Genomic DNA, 10,805 nt, shown 5'->3' on the forward strand with positions numbered 1-10,805 from the left:
GGGGGTGGGATTATGGACATTGGGGAGGGTATTTGATTTGGTGAGTGCTGTGAAGTGTGTAAACCTGGTGATTCACAGACCTGTACCCCTGGGGATAAAAATATATGTTTATAAAAAATAAAAAATAAAAAAAAAATAAAAAAAATTAAAAAAAAAAGACTATTCTTTCCCCATTGAATTGTCTTGGTACTTACTAACTATATTACACTGCTATGTTGGACCTCAACACCACATACTGCTAAAGCAGTTTTCTCTTGTGCGTCCATGATCCCCTTTCTTTTCTGGCCTCAGCTTTGGGTTCAGCCACAAACAGAAGTCATACTGAGGATTGTTAAGGGTGTTTTAAAGCCACTTGAAAGTATCCATTGTTTTCCCACTCATTGTCCCATTGCTCTTCCCTACTCAGTATTTGTTCATCAAAAGAAGTTGTCAAAAGACTTAAACAAAGAAACCGCAGAACTGCCTCAACTGAGATGTGGTCCTCTTCCTTCAGGTTTTGTTTGCCTCTAATCCAACCGGGAAATCTTGATTTCCAAACACCACTCGTTAAAAGTGAGATTGCAGTGTCTCAGGACTGGTCATCCCATATTCTGACACTCAGGGAAAAAGATAAACTGGAAAAGGCTCCAAAAAATACCCAATGGAGAATAAAGAACAGCCTTTTCCCAAAAGCAATTAATACAGAAAAACACCTCCTTGTTTTACTTTCCCATTATGGCACAAAGACAAATTTTCTAAATGAAATTACTTGAAAAAAGTTAATGACTCAAGAGTATACATGACCAAAAATTGTACCAAAATGCTGATAGCAGCTTCTCAGAAAAAATAAATGATCTTGTTTAGTTCGTGTGTTCTGTTCTCAGAGTAAATGCTTGGGCCTCTAAAGACGTGGGGTTCATTAAAGAAGTATACTTAGATCAGGTGAGGACATCTGGATTACATTAGTGGCTGAAAGCACCCCAAACTGTGGTGTGTTTAGAAACAATGATACTACTGTAGCACAGTCACAACAATAAATACTTCAGCAAATTACTTGTTACCTAGCACACATTTAATTATTATTATTATTTCTTGTGTGAATCTCAGCTCACCAGTTGTCACTGAACTGACCAGTTAATAACTGTGTAGATGTCTATCACGGCTTTAAAATATTGACAGCTGATTAAACTGACATTTTCTAAACAACCTTAAAAATTCTTTTTCATTTAGTCTAGAAGTTTCATTAATTGATTAAAACAAAAAACTAAGTTGACAATGAGACACTAATACATGCCCACAAGAATAGCTAATATTTTGAAAACTTATAATACCAAACATTGAGGAGAATGTGAAGCAACTGAAATTGTAAAACATTGCTGGAGGAAGCATAAATTAGTAAAATAATTCAGAATACGGCCATTACAAATTAGAGCTAATCATATGCTGATTCCATGATTCAAGAATAATTAGCTCATATGACCACCAAAAACATGTATAAAAATATTGATAGCAGCTTTTGTCATAGCATCCCAAACTGGAAACAACCCACATCCAATAGTAAGAAAATGGGTAAATGAATTACGTGTGCTCATAAACTAAAGAATAGGTTACAACCACAGACAGTCAGCCACATACTCTCCCAGATATATATATATATATATATATATATATATATATATATATATATATATATATACATATATAGTGATCAGAAGAAACAGACACCAAAAAAAAAAATACACTATATGGTGCTATTTATATTAAGTTCAAGAACGTGTAGATCTAATTCAAGATGTTAGAACATGGAAATCAGAGTAGTGATTACTTCTGGGGGAGGTACTTGCTGAAAAATGAGGAAAATTCTTTGTTATGAGAATATTCTGTCTTGAGCTGGGTATTACATAAGTGTATAGACAGGAAAAATAGATCAATCCATGCATTTCTAATCAATGCACTTTATGTACCTCTTTCACATATAATAAACTTCAGTAAAAATAAATAAATAAACAAACAAACAAGGTAGGAGAAGTGGCCTGGGAAAGTAGAGAAACTTTCAAGCCTGTTTTAACATGAAACAAAACACTACCCTCATGCACCTGTAACAGACAGACAGAATGAAGAATTTAAACCTAAGAAGCCTGAACAGATTTGGTCTGAAAAAAAGGTGTGATGAGGATATCAGACTTCATTCCCACTCCCTATTCCTAATTTGAGTCCCTGTGTAACTACTATTTCAATTCCAAGAAATAAAATGATAAACACAAACTATCTGGTGCAGATGCAATCGAGTTCTTACTTAAAATCATGGGATATGACAGAAAACTAGAGCCTAAAATTTCTTTTGCTCTCCCACACTCACTTTTCATCCAAAGAATCAATCAATATTCAAGTTCAGCCACTCTAAACTAAGTCATATGTTAATTCAATTCTACTTGAATGGCTTTTACATAATCCCTAGGCAGGGACCTTGTCAAAATCTTTGCTCAGTACAATTCCTGGGACACCGCTGACACTCAGTTGAGTGTATAGTATAATTAATATCATAATAACAATAAGACACAAGGAAAATGCACACCTCTTGCAGTTTGCAGAAATACCGGGCAGCAGCTAACACAGAATTTTAATTCAGAATCAACAAAGAGAGATGGCAAGGCTGCAAGAGCCAATTGAATTCAATGAATTCACAGACTCAGCCTAAACTGCAGGAAAAACCACACTTACTAGGCAAGCTATCCTATAGGAGACAAGTAAATTAAGCAAGATAATTTCCTGTTCCTAATGCATTTACTTGGCTACAGTGGAAGTTGATGTCTTCGTAGCTACATGAAGTCAAACCTCCTTCTGAAGGTAGAAGGGACTTGAAGTGTGTGTGTGTGTGTGTGTGTGTGTGTGTGTGTGTGTGTGTGTATGCGCGCACGCATGCGCCTGTGTGTGTGTTTACATCTACGTACCTATGTCTGTGTATATTTGAAAATGATCAACTTTACTGACAGGTAGGGTGAGAAAGGAAGAAAGTAATAAAACACTTCTGTGACTGAAAAAGATTGTCTAATTAATGAAATGAGTTACACCTTTAGCTCCTTATTCCCACTACAAGAAGAACTGCTGGTATAATGAGGATTAATAAACGTTCCCTCAAGGTGCAAAGTTGTTGTTTTTTCCTCTGGAGAACAGCCAACATCTCTTCTCCATACTTCAAGTTTGGGAGCACACCTCTGACTTTGCCAGCAAAGAGAAAACTACTCTGGCCTGCCTTTCACATGAACACCTGTCAAAAAGCCCCAGGGCAAGGAGGATTTTCCCCAAATCTGGGTTTCATCTGAAATGCTCCTTTTATAATCCTTAATGGGTGAGGCTCCCTGAACAGCAACAGCAGCATCACCAGAGAACTTAGAAAATACCAAGTCCCCTGTTCTACCCCAGACTTACTGAATGAGAAACTCCAGGGCTGGGGCCAGGGAATCTGTCTTTCAAGAGGGCCTTTCAACGAGCTTGACACATGCTCATCTTTAACTTATTTTCCTCAGTTCCACATCCTCTTCCACCCCCTCAAAAAAAACAAAAACAAACAAACAAACAAAAAACACCAAAAATCTGGCCTGGTCTCTTCTTCAGCAGCTGCAAGTCTCTCTTCTTGCCCCATTGCTTTTTTAAAATTACTCTTCAGGGTGGAGCCATTGTTCCCACTTGCCACTTCTTTACACGGCATTATTCAAACAAGATATATTTTCCCACTAGCGATCATCTGTATGAAATAAAGTTTTTCTGTCCCCAAATCTTGCCAGTATCTACTGAATTATATTAGGGCCATCACACAGCATACAGATCTTCTGGAACCAGTCCTCAGTAACACGTTTGATATCATCCCTCTGCAGCCATACCTCAGCCCCCAAAGCCCAAATCTCCTATATAGTGTGTAAGTTTGCAATTATGACTCCATAGAAGAGATTCTGTGGCTACATCATTATTGTATTTCTAGACAATAAAATGTGGAGGAAGTAACTCATGTGAGACATTTCCCCTCCACCTACTAGATGGACACAGTGTGGGGCTCCACACCAGGGGCAGGGGTTCTCAAACTTCACCATGGGTCAGAATCATCCAGAGGGCTTTTAAAAGTGCTAATCACTAGACCTCACCCCTATGGTTTGTATTCAATAGGACTAGGAGGATGTCTGAGAATTTCCGTTATTAATAAGGTCCTAGATCATGCCAGTCTCACTGGTCCTGGGACCACACTTGGAGAGCCACTGGTCTGAACTATTGTTCTAAAGAACGGTGAAGACAAAGGAAGGAAGCTGCTTCCCTAGGTGACCTTGAAGAGGAGAAATATTAGCTGATCAAGAACATCAACCTCATTCCGTCTTTGTGCAAGACATAAACTTGTGTTAGTTTTGAGCCTATGTGCCCTTACCTTCTCCTTTTAGCTATCATTCATGCTACTCTTAAGTAATAAAATTGCCTAGAAAGGTGAATTTTGACACTTTTGTGATCTTATACAAAAGTAAATTTGTAATATCCATTAATAATAAAACAAAAGGCACTAAACAAAACACAAAACATAAGCAAAAATGAAATGGTACATGTCTTAAATTAGAAATAGCCAACTTGTAGTCTCCTTTTTGTTATAGATTTTCTTCAGTGTTTATCTTCCCCAGGGTTTCAACAAGATTCTTATGAACTGCTTTCCATTAGTGCAATATAACATCTTTTTCTGCCTAGTTTTCTGTCAATCAACATCTTTTTGCGAGGCCACCAGGACAAAGATATGTCTAATTTATCTTTATTTTCCTGGCACCTAACACAGGGGCTAGAACGTAGTCAAGATTCAGAAAATACATTTGTGAGATGAACAAAATAATAATAGTAAAGTATGGCAAATGGACAAACACATATTTTTTTTTTTGGGATTTTATTTATTTATTTGACAGAGAGAGATGACAAGCAGGCAGAGAGGCAGGCAGAGAGAGAGGAGGAAGCAGGCTCCCTCCTGAGCGGAGAGCCCCATGAGGGGCTCGATCCCAGAACCCTGAGATCATGACCTGAGCCGAAGGCAGTGGCTTAACCCACTGAGCCACCCAGGCGCCCCCAAACACATATTTTTAAAACTTGGTTTTGTCAGTTGCCAGATCCTAGGTCATATTTAATTCTACAGATGTATTCAACAGGCATTATTGAGATGCTAGATAAAAAACAGGAGACAGAGTCAAAGTCCCTCCTCTTAGAGTCTATCCCTATGAAAAGAGACATAAATTAGCAAATATTTTTTTAAAATGCAACACAACCAAATAGAAACAAAACTAAAGTGAGACAACTAACAGTGAGGGTAGATTTATTAGGAAAATTAAAATAGGCTGCTATTCTCTAAGATGCTTGACATAGACAAAAGTATTTGGCAAATTTTATCAGCATAAAAAAAAAGGGAAAATCTCCATTATGCCAGTAACACTTATTAATAAGTCCCTGTATCAATAGTTTTCACATCACCGATGGTTAATTTGACAAAGCACATGGGACGCAGCAGACACACTGACTTGACTTTTCTGCCTCCTGTATGAGTGCTCACCTCACGGAACCACCAGAGATGGAGTAAGAAGGTTGTAAGTCCAGTTAATATCGTCAGAGCTTTTTCTTTTTAGTCTCAGAAGCTACTTGGGTAGCTCAGTCTATGAAGCTGCCAGCTCTTGATTTTGGCTCGGGTCATGATTTCAGGGTTCTGGGACCTAGCCCCACTTCAGGGCTCTGCACTCAGCAGGGAGTCTGCTTGAGCTTCTCTCTTCCTCTCCCTCTGCCCCAACCCCAAAATAATATTAAAAATTATCAAATCTTAAGAGGTTATACTGTGAATATATTGCCCCTATTTTGCAATCTGTTACACTTCATCCTCATTGGTTTATTTTATAAATAGCCAAACTGAAATGATAGTTGATTTAGATTGTCATATGAGCTACAAGCCCCAGCCTGCAGGTCAAATAGACCTATGTCAAGTCACTTGATGACCTAGATGGCCTTGATAAGTCTAAATTCTCTAACATTTCTATGTTCATTGAATGAGATGACAGTAATGACTCTTTCTTAGGATTTAGGGGAAGATTACATGAGACAATTGCATGTAGAACACTTACATTCTAAATAATCATTCAAGTTGTGCAATTCTAGCAAGGATAAGAGTATATTCAGTCGGGGTGGGGAAAGGAGGCAGTCATCGTGAAAGAGTATCAGAACTTGAAAACATAGTGGTAAAACCATTCTGGATTTTGGAGTTTTACAATGAGGCTATTGTGATGAGTTGCTGAAAATAAGTTTGATGGAATAAAGAAGGGTAGAAATCAAAAAACTGTGAGTCAGGGTTTTAGGCATTGACCACAGCAAGGATAATGATAGAGGGTAGGAGTCAAGTGCTAAAGTTATTAAAAATGTGTAAAAGGGAAGTCAGCAGATGACTGTCAAAGAAGTGTTCTTCAGTTACATTTTTCTACTATATGCTCTTTTAGCACCTAGTATTTTTCCTTTGTGTCACTCATCTAAGTTATAATTAATTAATGTATTTATTAATACCCATCTGTAAGATAATAAGCTTCTTTAAGGTTAAGACCAGATATATCTTGTTCCCAAGCAATTACATTTGCTTGTAAAATACAGAGCCAAACTAAAAGCCTAATTGATGCTGGATAGGTGGATGGATGTATGGGTGGATGGAAAGATGGACGGACTGATGGACTACTTGGCAGATAAACCAATAAGAGACACTACTAAAAATACAAGGCATTGAGATCAAAAGAAGAGAGCTTTCAGAGTGAAGTCAACAGGATGATTATCTGTAAAGCAAAATTATACCTAAGAATCCAGGATGTCTTGATGAGGGTTTGCTTATTTCCCACCTCCTTATTTAATCTCTTCCTTTGTCCCAGATTAATAAACCACATCTTTAGAAACTTATTTGGTAATTAATAATTAAAATAAGCGTCCTGAATGCTCCATCAAGCATACTACTAGAATCTCTCAGCATCATTTATCACCTTGGCAATACACATAACATTTTAAAATGTGCATGACTTTGAGCCAACAATTCCATTTCTAGAAATTTATCTTACAGATACACTAATTCAAGTATGTGTGCTATGCATATAAAGATTCTCTTCACAACATTATTTAATATACTAAAAAATATGACACTAAATATCCCAAAATAGGAGATTTGTTAAATAAAAAAGTGGTAACATTCACACAGTTGAATTGTATAAACCATCAAAAATATCCTGACCTTTAAATATTTTCCATGATATACTGTTAAGTAAAAAATATAGATAAAACATGGAATAATCTATGTAGGATGATTCCATTTTTTAAATATATTAATGGGGGGGCAGGGGACAGCTATTTCTGGATAGCACTCAGGAGCCTCTTCTCTCCTTTCTTTTCCTCTCCTGACACTCCCTGCTCTTGCCATGTCTTATTAAGGGAGGGTGGTCCTTGGTAAACATAATAGAAAGATTTTGGGGCATAACATACAAATATTGCCAGGAGAAACCGTCACTACCAGCCAGAAAAGTACTGGTTTGGTTTGTGGGTATTTCACTCTGAAGACTGGAAGTCTCTCCAGGTTTCTCCAGCTCTGTAGATCAGCAAAGAAGGAGCAGGCCCTGTCCTCTGTCTCTAGGTGACATCTAAGCACTTGAGCATCAAAGTTTTCAATAAGAGTTATAGGTACGACCAGGAGCTTGTAGAGGAGGAGAAGGAGCAAACCCGAGTGAGAGGGATGGGACCTCTGTGACTATGTCCCAACTGGGATCTGTCTGAACTGACAGGTGGCACGAATTAAAGGAAACGCTTTGCTCCATCCTCCGGGCTCCAGAAGATGCCCAGTATGTGTGTCAGGACTGGTTCTCCTGGTATAATGAAGTGGTAAAATATGTATGTTTACATATGTAATTGCATATGCAAAAAAAAAAAATCGTAAGATACAAACCAAGGTGGTAACAGTGATTGTTCTTGTTGAGTAGACAGTCCCATTTGGTAGGAGAGAGGTGCTAGTGAGATGCAGATCAGAAGGAAATGGAGATACAAAGGAAGGGAACGGTTTATGGCAATTATGTCCTGTCATTTAAAAATGAAGAGGGATTTTTAAAAAGAGCTCAACCAAACCATAGCTTGCTCATACATTAATTGGGCCCAAGCAGGGGAAAGTCAGTGGGACTTTCCTAAGGATGGTGAATCTGTCATTAGCGTTGCCCCCAAATTTGAAATAAAACAATTCTGAAAACTTCCTTCCCAGAAAAGCAATTGTTCCACCTTCTTCAAAATGACTATTTACAAATGAAACAGGCATAACATAAGTTTTCACAATCACTTACACCAAGAGAAAAAGGAAATCACAGAGCACACCTCCCACATCCAACACTCTATAGATTAGCTCTATTCATCCACACAGCAATTCATACTGTTGCCACCTAATTTAAATAATTTGAGTACTTTTAGAATGAATTCTGGGATTATCTGTGGTATTCAAAGACTCCCAACTTATAGTCTTATAAGCACAAATTACTCCTTTTACATAAGTGGACTCCCAAGGCTGTAGACATTAAAGTCACAAAGATTACCACTTAATAACTAGCTACAAAACTCTGTATTCCTATTTCTACACTAGATTGCAAGTGCTCAGAAGGCCAGATGGAGTCTTTTTTTTTTTTTTTAATCTAATTTCCTATAACACTAAGTAGAGTGCATTACCAAGAACAGACACTTACTTCAGTCAATGAAGACTAAATCCATCACACAGAAGCGACAGGTAACTGCTGTTCTTTGGGCTTTCTGGCCATAATTTTTTTCACTTCTTCACTGATAAAGTGTAATATATCAATTCTCTGTTCACCCAGAGATCCTTAATTTACCAGGATGCCTACTGTTTTTTGGAAGCTTAATTTACCAGGATACCTACTACAATGTGGAAAAAGGAGAAGAGGGGAAAACTCAGTTAATAAATTTGGTTCTTCTAAATAACTTTATAGGAACGTTGGCTGGACATTACGTGTTTAATTCATGGCCCACGTGATTCCTTCCCCCAGATCATGAGGCCAAGACTTGGTTGACTAAGACTTGGCTCCTGTCAGGGACTCACTAGGCCTCTTCAGCTTCTCTCATAGGTTCTCCTGGAATTGCCCCCACCACTGATCAGACAGAACAGCAAGTGCCTCACTACAAAATCACCAAAAAAATGGGTATAAGTTGGGGCGCCTGGGTGGCTCAGTGGTTTGGGCTGCTGCCTTCGGCTCGGGTCATGATCTCAGGGTCCTGGGATCGAGCCCCACATAGGGCTCTCTGCTCCGCAGGAAGCCTGCTTCTCTCTCTCTCTCTCTCTCTCTCTCTCTGCCTACTTGTGATTTCTGTCTGTCAAATAAATAAATAAAATCTTTAAAAAAATGGGTATAATTTGCTCTTATAAATATTGAAAGAGCTCTTATCAGACATTAAGTTTTTAGAACATAATTTTTAAAAGATTAGAATTTATATATTCTTGTTTATTTCAACACGCATTCATGTTCCATTTTTTTCTATAAAACAGCTTCCCCATACTTCAGCCAGAGAGCATGACTCTAAAATGAAGAACTCGTGACTGGGTGTGGGAGGGAAAAGACTAAAATTAGAGAGACCAACAAGCTCTAATATTAGGGATTTATTTCGAAAATGCCACCTCTAATGAGAACTAACAAAGAAATTCTCTAAAACTGAATTGACTTGTTTAGCAGGTTGGAGTTCTGTCCTGTCCTAACAGGAGAAATGGCTAGCCTTTCTGGATTCTTTTTGAAGTTGCACAGCCAGGTTCAAAAGAAAAAAGAAGTATTCACCCATAACCATGTACAGAAGAAAACTTCGTATTTTAGCTGAAGACAGAAAAGATTGACCAGGACAGAGACAGGGCAAAAAAGGAAACCTAGAGAGGTGTTCTTGATCAGTCTGTTGGGCTTCTAAGCTGGTCTCCAGTTTTCAGCTAAATAGTTAACACACAAATGGAATTAGATGTCACACACTGCATTTAGATGGGATACTGTGTCACCATGGTAACTGGTTTTGCTTAAACATAGCTCTGCATGTACGCAGTCCAAATTAGCTACAGAAGAGACACACACACACACAATATTCCTGGAGCTTATGTAACATCCGCCTATCTGTTATATTTTTCTGAAATGGGGTATTTGAGTTCATGTTTGTAAATGCTCTTTCTTTAAAACTTTCCTTTCTAGGTAGTGTGCCTCTAATCCCTCAGCTGTTAGGATCCTGGGAGCAATAAGACAAACACAAATTCAGGTAGTAATCAACATGCGAAAAGAAGAATTTTCGCCTGTCCTTGTCAGGAAGTTCTGAGTGCTTGGAATACGGATTGTAAAACCTACCACTCAAGCTTCTTACCTTTCAAATGCTATTTTATTTGGCTCATCCCTGTGGAGTATTTCAGATCATTTTTCTTGAAAGATGATCCCCAAATAGCATTCCCACCCCCGCCCCCGACTCCTCCTTGTGATAAAATTGCTAAGAAAACAACTTAAAGCAAATTGAAAGAACTTTTAAAAAGAAAGGAAGTTGCCACAACCTGGTATCCAAACCAAGAAATATCCTCAGCCATCTTCTCATGAGTTTTCCTTGAAGATTTATCTAAAAGAAAGGAAAAATAATTTATTGGTTGAACTCCATTACATGGCCCTGTTAAAAGCATGTGATTCTTTTTATTTGTCAAGTATCTATTTCTGTTTTCTTCTTCTTCTCTCTCTCTGTTTTTTTCTGAGAAGAGAACTAAATATGATCCACTTTGGGGGAAATTACATCATTGG

This window comes from Mustela nigripes, chromosome 1, assembly GCF_022355385.1.
Source record: "Mustela nigripes isolate SB6536 chromosome 1, MUSNIG.SB6536, whole genome shotgun sequence".
Lineage (NCBI taxonomy): Eukaryota > Metazoa > Chordata > Mammalia > Carnivora > Mustelidae > Mustela > Mustela nigripes.